Source organism: Varanus komodoensis, unplaced genomic scaffold (genome assembly GCF_004798865.1).
Source record: "Varanus komodoensis strain SLA01 unplaced genomic scaffold, ASM479886v1 scaffold35, whole genome shotgun sequence".
Classification (NCBI taxonomy): domain Eukaryota; kingdom Metazoa; phylum Chordata; class Lepidosauria; order Squamata; family Varanidae; genus Varanus; species Varanus komodoensis.
The window spans coordinates 7,920,737-7,938,602 of NW_025335856.1; positions in this window are offsets into that span (position 1 = coordinate 7,920,737).

Below are 17,866 nucleotides of genomic sequence, written 5' to 3' on the forward strand. Positions count from 1 at the left end.
AATGATGTCAAACACAAATTTGTTGTGATGTCTCTAAGATACTGTCCACATTCATAATAATTATAGACAGATTGTATTCACCACAGTAGATTGAAAAGAGATTTAGATCCCAAATGAGCAACATCGGTGGCTATTTTATACATGTTGTCTGCACAGTGCTGGATACCTGCAGGGCCAGGCCACCCCCTTCTGGGAGGAAAGTGGCTGCTTCTGAATGCTGCCTTCCCTTTGGATGAAGCCAAAGAAGTATTAGCATTTTGGAAGGATGTCCTTTGCAGTTTAGGGCTCCTCTCCATTACCCTGACTCTCCCTCCCCACCATTAGGGAGTGCATTTACTCTGATTTGGGGACCAAAATCACTGTCTTCTGTTATAGCTCCTTCAGGCAGGTTCCCAGTTGGAGGCTGCCATTTCTTTTCCCCAAGCCCACAAAGGACAAGGCTACATTTTCAGCATTCCCCTAAGGAGGCTTCTTGTGAAAACGCACACATACATGGGGGGCGGGGGTGGCCTCCCGAAGCTCCAGCCACCAGTGGGCAGTGAGTTATGCTCCCCAGATTTCACTCCCTGTATCCTAAAATTTGTCAGTGGGATGGCTACCTCCCCTATCCCAAAACTTACAACATTCAAAAGGATGGTCCCCCATTAGGCATTCAACGCATCAGCATTCCTGTCATTAGACTTCATCTAAAGTGGAATTTGAACCAAATATGTCCCTTAGGTGAAATGTCTGAGATCGGAGGGAGTTATTTATTTATTTATTTATTTATTTATTTTATTGCATTTATATAGCACCCCAATAGCCCAGAGGGCTCTCTGGGTGGTTTACAAACATCAAAACCCCATCAATCCTAAACTAATAAATAAATTGACTACACTATGACTGAGTATAAAACAACCTGGTTAAGATGAATTAAAAAAATAAATATACTATTAAAATTAATTATTTTAAAATATTGGTTAAATAAAGAGGTCTTGACCTGGTGCTGAAAAGCATATAATGACAGGTCCAGGTGGACCTCTCTAGGGAGCACATTCCATAGTCGGGGCACCACTGACGAGAAAGCTCTCCTCCGAGTGCTCTTTCTCCTAACCTCTTTCAAAGAGGGTTCCCAGACGAGGAACTCTGCTGCCGATCTTAGGGGGTGGGAGGGCATATAGAGAAACAGAGTATTTCAGTACTCCCTCAGCAGGGGAATGGGGCAGAGGCAGGGCCTAAGCACAGTGGCCATTTCATGTGGACTCTTCCAGTTTCTCTGGCATTTTCAGCTGAAAGCATTCCAGTCTGCTCAGCTGGGCATGGAGTAGCCATCTACACATTGCCAGAAAGGAGCACAAGACAGGGTGGCTATTTACAGAAAATCTCCACAAGCTGACTTGTACACATAGAAACAATGACTAGAATTCAGTGAATGAGGTGCATTCTCTTTCTATAGTTAAAAACAAAGATTCAGTGATAGAAGTATCTTTGTGTGATCTTAGAGGGCAGTGCAAATGACTGAGCTTGGACTGGCAGTTCTTCAGTCAGAGGATGTCCTCAGATGGAGAACTGTCCCCTGTAAAATGGACACTTGGCCATCCTAGCTGGGAAAGATCCCCTTGGACTGGATCCTCTTATAAGTAGCTGATAGCCAGAGAAGACAACGTTGGTGTAGCTGCATGGATTTTCCAACAGCAGAATGGAGACTTGTGTGCAAGTTATTCACACATTCATACTCATGAGTACAATGTCCAAAATCATAGCAAATTTTGGAAGCCTACCAATTCAATGAACAGGCAAGTGCCAGAAAAGCAAAAGAAATATAAAAGCAAAAGCAAAAGAAAAGCAAAAGTGGAAGGGAAATCAGAACTAAAATTCTGATGGGAGAATTAGTCGCAATATTTAATGTATGGATGTTGGAGAAATCCACAAAGGATTTCAATGAACTTGGATTTCTATGAATGTGACCTCCAGAATCTGCAGTTGGATTGGTTATTTCTGAGTTGTATCAACTTTTGAAACTTTTAACTTTTGAGGGGAATTCTGCAACTTTGTGAACCAGTGTGGGATGGTGGTAAGAGTGTTGGACCAGGGACCTGGGAGATGTGGGTTCGAGTCCCCACTCGACCATGAAGCTCACTGGGTGACTTTGGGCCAGCCACAAACTCAGCCCAACCTACCACACAGGGTTGCTGTTGTGGGGATAAGATGGAGCTGCTCTGAGTGCCCCACAATGGTGGCGGGGAGGGAAATGCAATGTGATGATGATGATAACTTTGTGAATGTTCATGCTCAATGTGAATGCATTAGGAACTGTGCATTAATATGTACTTGCACACATGCACACCTGACAAACCTACTGTTGCAAATGCATACAATTTCCATTAAAAAAAAAAAAAACCTGATCCCATCAATGAGTAGATAAGACAAAAGACACCAGGTAATCTGTGAAGCTCAAATGGATTTAACAAAATCTGCCCATCAGCAAGCTAATGCGACATGTGCGGGAAGAGGGCGCCTCTACACAGACAGACAGACAGACAGACAGAACAGAATGAAGCCTGCACTGTTAGCCAGGTGTAGAGGCTTCTGCCAGGCTGCCACTGGACTATCACTGAATCTTTGTCCGATCCAGCAAGATGGCTCACATGCTCTCAATCCCCTTAAAGCCCAGAGCTCAAAGGAAACATGTTATGCCTTTAATTAAAATGAAATATTGATGCGATTTTAATGCTGATAGCCAAGACTGAACCAAATGATGATTACTTGTCAGTGCGAATCATTTATTTCACTTAAGACTTATACATTATTACAAATCTTTGGGACTACAGGCAAATGAAGAGTTTTCCTAGTCAGTAGTCTCAATCCAGAAAGAGTGAGCTGTCTTTAAGACCCATTGAAATCAAGGGCTCTTGAGACTCATTGATTTCAATGGGACTCAAGAGTACCTCATTTTCTCTAGATAGTGCCTATTAAATCTAGCCATTAAGCGCCTGCTGTAAAGCTGCTTAAGTGGAATTTATTGGGGATTCATACAGTCCAGGAAGGCACAGTGGGGGGAGTTACTTCGGGTCAGTGGGTTAACCTTCTGCATTTTGCAAAGATTATACCATTCATCTTTTCTGCTAACATCCTGTTTTAAACATTCATGAACTTTTAACACCAAAAGTATCTCTTTTGTATCCCTGGAGACCTGAGTCCATTGCCCACTTTTTCTTACTGCTGAGAACTCCTAGCTAACCGATAGGCACAAAAATTCCCTCCCACATCTCCAGATCCTTGCTCCTTGTCCCACCTTTTTCTGAGGCCACCAAGAATTCTCTTCATCCATTTATAACATCGCCTTGAAGGTATTTATAGTCTGCCACCAGAATTCCTCAGAGTCCTCCTTCCTACCTTCAGCGATAACTTTGCATTAGAACAAGGCAATAAGGATGCACATTGAGCATACCCTGAACATTTGTGTCAGCTGTTTCCTGCATTACCAAGGAAAGAATTTGGCTTTATCAAATTCTTCTTTCCCACAGCATTTCTTTTCGTTCCTACTTGGACACCTTCAGGAAGAGCAGGTGAGGATTTGACAGAAATCTCATTAGAAATGAAAAGAGGAAGAGGAAGGAGGAAGTAGTAGGTAAGGTGTCCCAATTCTTATGTCACTTCTAAAGGTCTTGAACTTCAGTTCCTTGTAACCAACAGGAATAATCACTGGGTATCAGGTGATCTGAAGGAACTAGTCTGTGAAATAGCAAAGGTGGGGAACACATCAAATAAAGGTGCAGGCTAAGGTTTAATTTGTCTTTCGAGTTTTTAAAGAAATTACTAGGTTGACTAACTAGGATTACTCAGGTTGCAGAGCTATGGGACAGCTCTGGTTATGTCAAAGAGCCTTCAGAGGTCCTGGAAAGGGAAATACTGTCCAGCCTTCAGGTGAAGTCAAATAACTTTATTTTTTAGCCTGAGTTACTTGTGTATAAAAAATATTAACATGATCAGTATGTTTTATAGTGGTAGTGGTTTCATTTGGCTAGAAGTCTGGCATGATTTGTTATTTACTGCTTCTAGCTGCTTAGCCAGGAGACCTTCTATCTATGACTAAGTAAAATTTCCCAAACCCTTCACTTTCTTGAGTAACTCTGCTTCATAGAGCCACTTCTGCTTACACCACAAAGCAAAGAAACCAACTCATGGCTCATTTTCAACAGGCTAAGTAAGGAACGTGTTTGGCTGCTCCTTCATTGGTCCCTACCAAAGCACCACTGGCCTGATGACATTGCCTTTCTTGCCTCATTTGAATGTTTGCCTGTCTGATATTTGACCCTTGGCTTTATGGTCAGAGCAGCTTCAGTCCTTAAAACCTCTCACAGTTACTTTTGAGTGTGGTAAATGCCACTGAATGTTTGTGTCTGAAAGGGAAGAGATTGTGAAGGGTATATGCACCCCAAAAGCGAGAAATGAGAGAGCTTGCAAACCAGACATGGTGTGCACACTGCAAATGCTGATTTATAGCGCTGAGTGTTGGACACAGCAGTTCTGAAGCCTGTCCCTGGCTTTTGAGCTGGGACGATTTGTTATGCCATTTGAACCCGCTTGTACAACTGAGTTCACCCTTCACAGATATGCCTACATTGGTAAGATTAGAGTTAAAATGCATTCTATTAGGAAAATCATTTGTTAAAATGTCTATTTTAGGAAAAATGTGTACAATTTATATTAGGAGAAATGCTTGCAAAATTGTTTTTGAATTTTCATGAAAACTTTTACAAAAATCTCACAGCTCAGGAAGAACCTAACATGAGATTAGAAAAAAAAACTTTTGAGAGTTTGAGATGAACCAATTAAAAGAGAGAGAGAGAGAGAGAGATGGCTAGAAACCAAACTTGACAGAATCTATCCTTGGCAACTGATTAGCCACAGGACGCAGAGTGTATAAATGTCAGAGAGAAGCTGTCCTTCTTTCCATGGATTTTCCTTTCTCGTTATCTCACTCCTTTCTCCCACTGCCTGTAAACCCTTCTTCCAGCTATCCCATGCCCAATATCACATGCCGTTTCAGCCAGGGTGCCTTGAAGCTGCATGGCTTTTTTCCTGGAGCAATAGCTTCCCGTGCCAGTCCAGAAGAGGTTTTGCTAGTTTCTCTTTGCTCTTGATCAAAACCTCACTGAGCTGTCGTGTCCTCTCTCCACCTGGCTGCATTGCTATACCTGCCAAGACCTGCAAAGAGGTAAGGGAGCAAGTAGGACAGATGGATGGGCAGCACCTGTCAAGGGTGGGGGGAAGAGACAAAAAGGGCTTCCAAGAATGGTTACCAGCCTGTAACTCTATGCATGACAATTAGGTCCCCCTGTTCTTTCAGTGTCCTCCCAGCATGCTCCCTTTCACAGTTCAGTACACTCCTTGCTTCATCCTAAAGCCTCCCTCTCCCAGAGGAGCAAGGCATCCACCACCTCTGCGGTGCAGGTGGCTGACACATTGCCATGACGCTGGGAATGAAACAGCAGGCTCCTGGTGCCGTGTTCTTCACTTATCAAGGTTACTGCCCATCAGGCCTTTGATGGGACAAGGCAGACTTTGTGTAAGGGCAGAGGTGACATTGGAAGGCAGTTTGGTGCAGGAAGCTGGAATTCTGATGAACACCACACGCTTTTTCAAGGGCTTTAATCTCTGCTCAGTCATACAAGGAAAAGGTGGCTGGGGGTGGGTGAGAAAAAGGGGGCCAAATAGGCAGGGATCACAGCATTCAGCAGGGGGTGCTGAAGAAGCATCTCTCTCTCTCTCTCTCTCTCTCTCTCTCTCTCTCTCTCTCTCTCTCACACACACACACACACACACACACACACTCACACACACACACACACACACACACACACACACACACAAAGCCTGATTGTTGTTGCCAGATGTGACTCACAAGCTACACTGGCTTCACTGAAAATGGCTTTTTACATTCTGCTCTTAGCCCAAGAGGTGTGGGTTGGGTCATTTCATACTGGAATTTGCAACCATCTCATTCCTCAAGCATCAAAGATGTTAGAAGTTGAGTGCAGATTCCCCTTCCTCTCCTATTTAAGATCAAATTTCCACTGCGGAGCATGGATTGCATCCTAAGCACATACCATATTGAGGAAATAAACCACAATAGTGTAAGTTTTGTATAGTAAAAGGAATTATTCAGAATGCCTTCCTCATAGAGTCTCTGCTAGATTAATGTGAGCCCCACCTGAACTGGCTTCTGTGTGCAAGCCAAATCTGTTTTCAGAACAAAGAAAGACCACTGCACTAGACAAGTTGATAGAGAGGGTGGCATGGCTCTGTACCGTCCCACGTCAGGGCATTAAAAGTGATGCGATGCAGTGTGCATGAGTTATTAAATATTGTCATCAATTTGAGCAGTAAGTCAGACTTTATGATTTCTTGTTATAAATTTATTTCTGTTAAGTGCTTAAAGAGCGGAAATTCAGTTAAGGGGTGAACTGCTGCTTTTGTGTCAATGGTACTCCACTATTGCTGCAGAGTGAGCAGAATGAATCAAAAGGCACAGCGAGCATGTCAGCTTGTCTTGTGAGAATATTTATTGACTAACTGAGTGTTTAAAGAAGCTACCCAAGGTGGCAATGCTATACACGTGTGGTCAGATGTAAGCGCTGTTGAATTCGATGGGCTGGTTCTATTCAGGGACTGTATGGAGCTGCCCTGGACACACGTCCCTTCAAACCCCAACTGAGCAACCCATCAAGGAGAGTTGCAGTTCGAAAGCAGAGGTGGGCAACACGCAGCCTCTGAAATGCATGCATGCCTTTCTATTTTCCCAATATTCTAATGGTTGACCTGTTTTATTGAGTGGTTTTATATTTTAACATCGGATGCTGTGCAACTGCACCTGTTACTCTTATTTCTATTTTTAATCTATTTTATTAATCCATTGTAAACCATCCCGAGATGTCTGCGATGGGACGGTATAGAAATGTTTTAAATAAATAAATACCCGAAACCCTTTTTCTGAGGTTCCCCTGGGCCTCCTCAGAATTGCCTCTGAAATCTCTGCCCACGCACAGCTGACACAGCTGTCAATGCAGCTGCAATTCTGCTCCATGCTTCCCTCTCGCTTTCCTTCTCACCTCCAGCATCTGCTGCTGCACTACTCATAAGGGGGGAAAAGTCCCCACAAGTCTTCCTTCTCCCCTCCCCAACACAGCCTTTCTCTGGGCTGCATTGTGGTGGATGCTCCATGGGTGCATCATACCCTGCCTGCATCACGGCTGCCACACCACCAACCCCTCTTCCATGGCCACCACCAAACCCTGTCTGGGAGACCTGCTGAGCATTTCTCCTGCAAAAGTTGGGTGAGATTTTCCTCCCACCCTCAATTTCTTCACCCACAAATGGGATGGATAATTTTGAGTTGGTTTTTGCTCACAACTCTACGTGGAAAGAATCTGCATGAAAACCCCTTCACTGGGGAAGGGGGTCATTCTAAAACTGGTCTGAAACCCCCCCCCCCTAAATTAATGGCAGAGAGAGCATGAGGAGGGTGGGTAGGAGTGAGCATCATGTGACATGCCAGCGATTCAGGCATTGCAGTGCCTGTAAAAACACCTAGGGTGGGTTGTCCCTAGGTCTCTGCTAGCTAAGCTTCTGTGGAAATGTATAGGTCAGACGGTTTCACTGCCATCACCTCTTGTATCTGTCATTAAACAGATTTTTCTTGCGTGCTTCCTCTTGCGTCTGCCATTGACCAGCTCTCAAGGATTTTCTTCTACTATTATTATGAGGATGATTATTCTTATTATTGCCACTCATTTCTCAGAACTGAACCAAGGCAAGTTAATGACTTCCATAAAGCAAAGAACTGCATCACTGCAGGGAAGGGGTGTGCGAATGGCATGTGTCAAAGAGGGATGAATCCAAGAAAAAAAATCCACTTCTCCTCTCTTTCAAATGCCAGGAGAAAATGTCAAAGAAATGGATTTCTTGGAAATAAGTCTGAAGTTCAAACAAATTGTCAAACATAATTTTTCAATTGCTTCTTCCCAGCAGGATAGTAAGTCTTGCATCTATTAGTTATTACAACTCTTTCCTTCTTCCTCCATCTACATTTCGCTGCTAGGCAAAGGAAAGAACCATGCCCCTCCCTCCCTTTCTTTTTTCGCACTTGAAATTAAGGGCTGCTGTCCCATGTTCAGAAATAAGCAGGTACCAGCTACGGCCTGACCCAGCTCTAGGCAGTACGCAACATGTGCAAGAATGACAGTGCACATCCAAAAATAAACCCAGCCAGTTTAAAGGATGCAGCTGAGCATCACAGAAGGAAAAGAGGCTCGATTGCACAGGAAAGTCTTTGCCTGCACACATGGAGAGACCTGCTCCTGCAGAGGGATTTCCCTTGATGGATGAGGATGAAGCTCTTTGAGGATACCACCTTACAGAAGGCTGACCTTCAGTGCCCAAGGGCTGCAGCCAGTGTTAAGTTGGTGGCTGGTGGTAGGGAATGGACACACACACACACATGCACAGAGAGAGAGAGAGAGAGAGAGAGAGAGAGAGAGAGAGAGAATACCACAGGACTTCGGCAGCTGCTTGCACTTCTCTGCTCCCAGAAACCTCATAGAGGTAGCCGTCCTGCCACTCTGCTTACACCATACAGAAAAGGTGGAGGACCTAGAGGGACATCAGAACAGGTCTACACTTCCTGGCCCCCATGAGCACAGCTTCCATTGTTCAGCCTCTTTCTCAGGGCATTTTAAACATTTATTTCATCAGTTTGCTTATGATGGTTATATACTGACAGGAGAATTGTGTGCATTGGGAACTCAGCCTATACAAGGCCAGAGGTGCAACTGTTCCTCTCTGCGGTGTATCACCCCCACATTGTTTAGTTTTGGCCCTGGTTCATTTGGACAGTTGTGCTGTTCATTGCTTCTGTGCTCTCCAGAACATTTCGTGAAAATATTATCTGCCATCCCAATCTCCTCTTATTGTTTATGTTGAGCTGCATTTTCATGATGATTTTTTCATTTCATGTTGATTGTTTCATTCATTTGGTAAGCAGCTTGATAAGCCTGAGTGCTCGATAAAAAGGGGAAAGATACTGAATGGCAGGGTATAAATTTTATGAATGAATAGTGCAACGTAGGTATGTGGAGTTTCTGAAATAAATCCTAGAAGATGCAACATGTTCTCCAGGACAAAATGGTGCTCCCCATAATGTTGCCAGTGGTCCATGGCATATGCATGTAGGATTATTATCCGTGCACCCACCAGCATTTGGAGTAACTTCTGAAAGGACAGGCAGTCTTTGCGTACACATGAGATGTACCCATTTTGGAGGCAGGAGAAAGGACAAGTAGATGTGATCCTGTTTCTATCCTCTATGAGTGTTAATCATAAAGTGTGAAGAGAGATAATGAAAACAAGCAACAAAATCTAGCAGAAGGGAAATCAAAACCTTTGAAGAAAGATACACCATATGGCATAACAAGCAAGTGGAAGTAAGTTGCAAAAACACGTTCACCCATGCAGTCATAAGGTATCTGATGGACAGATTTAAAACTTAATGTGTATTTTGTGGGGCATTCACTTTCACAATCTAAAAGTGGCTATTGTAATGAGGGTACAAAGCAAACTGGGGGAATTATAAAATTGTAGAATAGTAGAGTTGGAAGGGGCCATGAAGGCCATCAGTGTTTACCCCCTGCTGTTGCAGGACACCAAGTTACACCATCACACTCAGATGGCTGTCTGGTTTCTTTTTGAGTGACTTTTGCCTTGAATGTCTCCAGTGTGGGAGAGCTCACCACCTCTCTAGGCAGCTGGTTCCACTGTGATATTGCTCTGACAGTCAGCAATCTTTTCCTGATGTCCAATCTTAATCTGGGTTGTCACAACTTGAGCTGATTATTCCATGCCCTACACTCTGGCATCAGCAAGAAGAGATCTTGACCTTCCTCTTTGTGACAGCCTTTCAGGTACTTATGCAGGGATATCATGTCAGCCTTCTCTTCTCAAGGCCAAACACATTCAGTTCTCTCAGTCTCTCCTCATACGGCAGTGTTTCCAAACCCTGGATCATTTTTGTCTGGACCCTCTCCAACTTTGCTTCATCTTTCTTAAATTTTGTTGCCCAGGACTGGTCACAGAAGTCCAGATGGGGTCCGACTAGTGAGGAGTATAGAGGAACTACTATTTCTCATGATTTGGAAGTCATACTTCTATTAATGCAACCCTAAATAGCATTTGCCCTTTATGAGGTTGTGTCACATTACTGACTCATATTTGGCCTGTTGTCCAGAATAACTCCAAGGTCTTTTTCTTTTTCATTTCTGTTGAGCCATGTATTCCCCATCTTGTATGAAGCAGGTTCCCATCCAAATGACACCCTAAACCACAGCTCCTAATGTGATTGGAGATGTAGGATAAATCCACAGCTGCTTCAGATAACTGGATTCTTATTAATCTGACCCATAGATTCAACAATGCACAGGCTTTTTCCAAGCCAAATGGATTCCATGGACTTGTGATTTTTTCTTTCTTTCTGGATTTGTATGCAAATTTAGTTGACAAAAATATATAAAATGCAAATGGAGAGTTTTATGTATCTTTCATTTCTCTTTTGCCTCTCCTACGTAGACAGCCCCCCCCCCCCCGCCACTTCTTTGGGCTTTGCCCGTGGATCACATATGCTGAGCTAATAAAAATGCAGCAAATGTAAAGGGCCAATGCAAGGTGTGTAAATTGTGCTGTGCTTCCTTTGGGTGGACTTTTTCAAAGGGGAAGGGAGTTGAAGGCATGCACAAAGCCATCAGTTCCCAAGCTGTGCAGTTCCTATATGAAAATCAATGTTTTGTCTGTACCTATCTACCCTACATTTTCAATATCACTGCTCTATTTTCTTCCTCCCTCCCTTCCTATGCTCAGCAGTGTTTTTGTGAGTTCAGTTTTACTGAAGCAAACCCAGGGGGAGTTGATTTGTCCCATCCTGTCCCTGTTAAAGGCCTGCCTATGTACAGGTCATATATCTATCAGCTGGTAAATAGTTTGGCTTACCTTTGAGTGGAATGCATCTCACAAAGCAAGGCCATAAATAATATACCTGTCTTCCTCCTTGGACTTCGACCATCAAAGTTTGGATTATTAATTGACTTTTCTAGCTCCCTCCCAAATTATTAAAAGCTGCATTAGATTTATATATCGGTGGGCATACTTTTTCCAAGAAGATTTGCTTATTCTAGAAGACTCAGGCTTATGCTCTGCTTTGGAGTAAATGCTTCTGTTCTTATATCATTCTGGAGTCGACTCAATTAAATATGCCACATATATAATATATCATGCTAGTCTGAATCCACAGTAGGATCTGCAATGATTTTGAGGGTAATCTACCTAGAAAAAGCAGCCAGCTACCCGAGAGAGCTGCACATCACTTGACTTGATTATATAAAGAGATACACCATGAATTACATTTCCAGGCCCACATCCATCCAGCATGTTCCAGGGCCAAACAAATGCTGCTATTGACAAAAGGTTTCTACTGAACCCAGAGCAAGCCTGATACAAATAGTCCTTCACTATTTGTACAATTGCTTTTACCATCCTGGATTGCTACCAGCAGGGACCGCTGATGGCAGAGTGGGTGAAATGCAAAATAGGAGTCTGTGAGAACATGAGATAATAGACTTACATATTACTGAAGAGACGGGCAGGACTTGATCCTGGGATGCTGTTGTGGGTGGAAGCCCATTGAAATGTATCCTACACAGTTCCAGAGGGCCAATGGGACAGTAACCAAATCAGAATTGCTCCCCAGGTGTACGGTAAACAGTCCTTGGCTCAGAGATGAGAGTAGCCATGTTTCCAAACACAGCAGGTTGCCTTTTTAACTATACACTTAACATCCACATACATAATGTGTTAAGAGACCCTCATAAAAACCAGGCTGCCCAATGTTTGTGAGCTGTAATAAGGAAGACTCTTATGCAAGGTCAAGTTCCACTTGGACTTCCTTCTGCAACAGCAGTATAAAAAATAAGCAGCATCATACAGTGCGATAAGATATTGTTTCCACCTCTGCTGAGTCTCTGAGCCTGAACAAGTCACCAAGAGACTACAAACAGCTGTTGGGATGAAGAGCTGCAAGATTGGGGGAGTCCTTCGCATGATGCCCCTCCCCATGCCAGTGTTTCTCTGGTGGTGCTGCAGACCATCCCTTCTCATTGGCACGGGGCAGCAACCCTATTAAATGTTCCATGGTAGTTCTTAAGCTCTCTGTCAGATACCTGTACTGGATACCGGTACTGTTTTAAATAATTGAGGGAGCACCAGACTCAACCTTGGTGATTTTTTGCCATAACCGTTATATGCAGGTAACCCAGGAATTAGACATAGATTAACTTATCATATTTTCCATCTGAAGCCATCATGAAAGGGAGTGGCTATCTGTGTGGTAGACTAGCTGGTTTCACCATGGCACAAAAAAAGCACATGGACAGACAAACAAAAACATCACTTCATCCAAATCTGCAGTTCTACTCAAAGATCTCCACAGTCCTCCCAGTTGTGAAGCTTTTTAAGTACTTGATACAATACTACATTACAGATAACAGTAAGAACTATTGGAGGACACTCCATTAATTCTGAACTGTCCAGTCTACTTCTGATTTAAAGATTAAGAACCAAAATATGAGGCGGGGGGAGAGAGAGAGAAAGAATACAGGCACCTCAGGGTTCTCCATCAGTGTTTATCATCTGGAGAGCAGACAGAACAAGCACACAGCTCACCTGGTCAATTCTCCCTACTACAGTGAGATGGATTGCATTTCTATTTAAATTACAATAATTATTTCTCAATTTCCATTTATATGTATAAATTGCTCCATGCAAGCATTATGAACATTGCTGTCCCCTCTTTTGGTAATGTGTAAGTGACCACCCAAGGAATACTTCCAAACCTCAGGAGCAAAAAGGTGAGGAGATACCTGAACCTATTCAGGGTTCTCCCAATTCCAGCTGGCATATTTCAAGTAGGAAAACATAAACTCATTCACATTTAGCTTTGGCCAACTTTTTTTTTCCTTTTTAAACCAGGCCTACCCAAACTCACAACATCAATGCCTGGCAGGCAAAACTCAGGGCAGGACATGCTTCTGCCACTGCCATTTGAGACCCAAGCCAAGCATACTTGGCCCACCAGCCAGAATTTGTGCATGGCAGGACAGACACATCCTCCCAACTAATTCATGATTCTACTAAAGCTGGTTTAGACAGGGACAACCACATTCCCACCCCAGATTGCCACGATAGGCCAGCTGCATGGTGCTTAAATCCTGTCTCCTAGCCAGCAAGGGTGGCTTCAGAGCAATCCTCATTTAATTAGGGCTCATAAAATTATGCTAAAGCCACGCTGGACATGGAAACAGAAGAGGGCATGCAGGCTGATTTGCTGTCCCTCTAAAAACAGGGCCAGTTAGTGCTTGAACAGTTTTCTGATTACAGTTTTTTGAGCAGGGCATAAAACAGGAAAAGGAAAATGGGGGCGGGGATTGCACATGGCAAAATTTTATGTCCGGAGCATCTGGACACATTGCAGCAAGGGGTGGACAAGGGGTGATGCTGGTGACTTAAAAGTTGCAATTTAAAGCCAGGCAATCCGTGTGATGAGATGGTTAAGTCAGCGTTGCCTCCAGATTTAAATTAGATCCACAGCACTGGTGGAATTGGTCTTCCCCACCTCGTTCTCCCCATGGCAGCCCGTTTGCTGTTCTGCAAATGTCACACAGAAGGTCCTGATGAGTGGGATGCACTGTGGTGTGTAGACCCAAAATCAAGCAGAAGGACCTTTCCTGAATGGAGACCTTCTTCTTGAAAAGGGCAAGTTCTGGACCCCAACCTCAGACCAGAAAGACCTAGGTCCAGAATCAGATCTGTGATCAGCCATGGAGATCACTGAGTGACCTTGGACCACTAATTCTCTCTCTGCCCACCCTGCTTCAAAGAATTGAGAATAGAACTGTTGCGGGTATATAATGCATGCCGCTTAGAACTCCTTTGAGGAGACATGGGATCAATACAAACAAACAAACAAACAAACGGATTTTCTTCCAAGATACCCTCATGAAGCTTTAATGTTACTCCTCAGAAACAACCTCATGGTGAAACTGAATGACTCCCATCAAGGGCACAGGATCCAAGGTTGATTAGGGGTGTCAGGGAGCCTGCAACTTTTAAAAAGTAACTTTTTGACACTTTTATTTTCTCCATTAAGCCTGACTTTAGACTAGCATTGTCACGATCCATAAACTTTCTTGGGAGTTTTTGTTATCTGTTACTTTTATTCTCAGCAATAAACACAGATGAAAAGATGTGTGTCATGCTTTCTTGATGAAGTTCAGAGTTCTTTTGCCCAAATCCTCCCAACAGATGGGATATGAACAAGGACCCCACCAATCCGTGGCTTCTTCTCTCAACTCTGAGGCTAGCATTGCCTCTTCCAAACCCTTCCTTCACAAGGTGCTTCCAGGGCTTCTCCACATCACACTGCAAAGCCACCCTCCAGCATTTCATTTCAGATTGTGCACACCGAGGGATAGTTCTGGCTGCCTCAAAAGAGAAAAACTGACGAGGCAAGCTGTGCTCATTAAAAGGTCAATTGCGAGGGAGTCTGCCAGTTTTCAACTGCTAGAAAAAACTGTAACTAAGGAGGGACACCATGAAATTGACAGGGTCAGGGCACCAGCAGAGGACATCAATATCCATCATTCAGCAAATAACCTTTCTATAACTTCTGACCTGCCCAGAGATGCTGCTTAATGGCAAGGGTGGGAGAGGAATTAAAAGAAGTAATAAGCACTTCTTGGGAAAGAAGCCCTTGCAGTTGGGATGATGCAGAAGAAAAAGAAACCTGCTTTGGTCAGAAGACAAGGGCAATGGGAGGTCCTGGGCTGGACAATCCACTTTCAGACATCCACCACTGATCCTTCCCCCTTCCCAAAGGGAGAAGTGCAGGGTTCTACAGCGGTCAAGAACGGGTGGGTGATCCCTGTGTGTGCATATGCATGAATTCAAATATGCTGGAAGGACAGGGGAAAGTCTACAATGAGTAACTAGTAGCTTGGCAGTTCAGGAGGCCAGCACTGGCTCCTGTAGGAGGCAGGAAAGACAGGGCTGACATAGCAGCAATGACTACAAGCCTGGAGAATGTACAGCAGCAGCTGCAGGTGGAAGAGCTCGGATTATTGAAGCCCATGCATGCTCTGTCCTCCTGAATTCACCAGCAGATTTCATTTCCTCTGGCCCCGAGCCAGTTTTCCCCTTCACAAACATCTCTCTCTTTTTTCTCCCTGTGATGTTTGGTTGGAAAACTCAGCTCCCATGCTAACACGACAGAAGTCCTAAAAGATGTCCCTTGCTTCTTTAATTCTGTAATGTTTTCCTCATCTCTGTCAAATGGAGGTACTCTTCATCAAGGCCCATACTCACCAAAGTGAAGAATGACTTTTGACTGTCAAAGCCCCATTCCATGACTGCAAAAGGTATTGCCCTAAGCAGTTAACAATAAAACTCCCTCCTTGCCACCACAATAAAGCATGGGACTGCAGCCACTAACCCTTGGACCAAATCTGTCCCTCTGGCCTCTTAATAGACAAGTGCAGCATTGCCCAAGAGGCAATTATCAAAGGCCTGGAAATGGGCTTGTTTATGGCTTGTTCTCCTGATACTGTTGTCAAAGTTTTCCTCCCTCATCACTGCTGCTGCAAGATGGACTGAAGGATGCCTACCTTCTATAAAATGATACAACTGAGACTCCTTAACACCTTTCTCATATAGAATGAACTAAGGAGTTTGAACATACACAAGATCAAATTGCATCTTAGAAGACATAGTTTGGAAACCCATCCTGTGCCATCCTCACATTATATACCCTCTTCTGGATTGGTTGGTTTGCCTGGATTGGTTGGTTTGATGATGTTTACTTTCCATTACTGATCACAGAGAAGCAGCAGCTAGACCACAAGGTTGTCCTTGCAGTGTCATAGCTGTGGCAGCACTGACAACAAAGGGAACAGAGGTGGACACACTGGACCATTCAAGGGTTAAATAAAGCTGAATTGCATGCACGTACCTGCAATACAGGAGCAATAATGCTTAGATGCAGACTACGTACACCAAAAACTCAGAATACATTCTGTAACAAGTAGCAAAGTTGTAATACTTAGATCCAGGGCTTCGTACAAAGAAGAACGTTACAAATAGATGAGCTTTGACCCGTGAGCTAATTAACTGGCTGACCACTACATGAGTACAGAAGTCCAACTGCTCTGCAGGAACTATGCATAAGATCCACTTGTTCCTTGTACTTGGATTCTGGCATACTAGCGTCCTCATTCCTCAGGGATCATCTGGACTCACCCAGGTCTCTTAAAATAACTTTCTGCTGCCCGTTTCTCCCTGCAATTCATGCTTTCAATAAAAAGATCTTAACCACATTCCCCAACTGGGAAATCCTCTGGAGCAGCACACAGGATGTCGGAAGGTAGAGTCATGTGACTTTGTTCATTCCAGATAGCAGCAATTATCACAGTTCCCATAAATCACAGTCAAGTCCCCCACTCCATGCCTTAAACCTTATCATCTGATAAGAACCACACTAAAATTATTGTGTGAATTGGTCCTTCACTCTCACTCCCAGTAACTGCAAACATGCTCTGGCCTCTTTATTAGGGCTAGAAGATTTAATTGTTTTGATCAGAAGATTAACTAGCTAAGGCTGCAATCCCATGCATAATTACACTGTAGAAAGTTCGGTTGAACACTGTAGGACTTACTTCTGGGTAAACATCAATAGGCGTAGATTGAGCAGCAACTATACATGAAGGACACTGACTTTATTCCTTAAGATTCTTCTCATTCTGCAGTGTTTTTTTAGTTGGCAAGATATCCTTTCCTTCTCACTATACTAACCTTTGTTTGTTACCCTGCAAATTGTTTTCCATTAATGGCACAAAAAGGTGGTCAGATTTTGGTAGTGTGAATGTATATTTAAATTAGATTGAATAATCAATTTATCTTCAAAAGGCAAGTAATTAATCATTCTTTTAGCAGGGGGCACAGCTCTGTCCTGCATGGAGGTGATGTGTGATCTGGGTGTCTTCCAGGGTAACCTCCTGGACTCACACTGTAGGAGCTTGGCTAGAACACTTCACTGGCTCCACCCCAGGTATGCATATAAACTGCACATGCTAGGGAAAGCCATGTAGAAAAATGCTCCTGCCAGGGAAAGTTGTACATTTTCTTGACATTCTCTTAACCATTTGCTGATCTGCTGAATTAACTTCTCATTTTACACATGCAGAGATTCCCCCAAATTTAACCCCCCCCCAGATTTTACTTGAAGCTGTCTCATTAGCTGTTTCCTTCATTGTAGCCACAACTGTAACTCTTTGAGGACAACTGTGTCCTCACACTAGCCTTGGTGATGCCAAGGAAGCACCCTGTGGCCTTACCACACCGAGGAAGCACAACATGGTGGTGCCTAATCCATGTTATAGTGTGTGGCTACTTGTCCAAGGCCCAAGATCCATTTCACAGAAAGTAGAGCAGAGGGTTGAATGCGTCACCTGGAATTTCTATCATGTAATGTATAACAGAGAAACAAAAATGCACATGTCTGTCTTTGACACTAGGGGACTCATGTTGGTTTAACTTTGTGACATGACATTTGAACAAAAGGCTGGTGCCTTTGGAACTTCCTGGTGTCCATTTTTCTATTGCAGGGAAACAGGAAGCTGCCTTCAAAATCACTGGTCCATTTAAATCACTAGTGTGTACTAAATGGCTCTCCAGGGTATCAGAGAGGAGTTTTTCTTAATCTTGCCTGGAGATGTTCAGGACTGAATTCAGG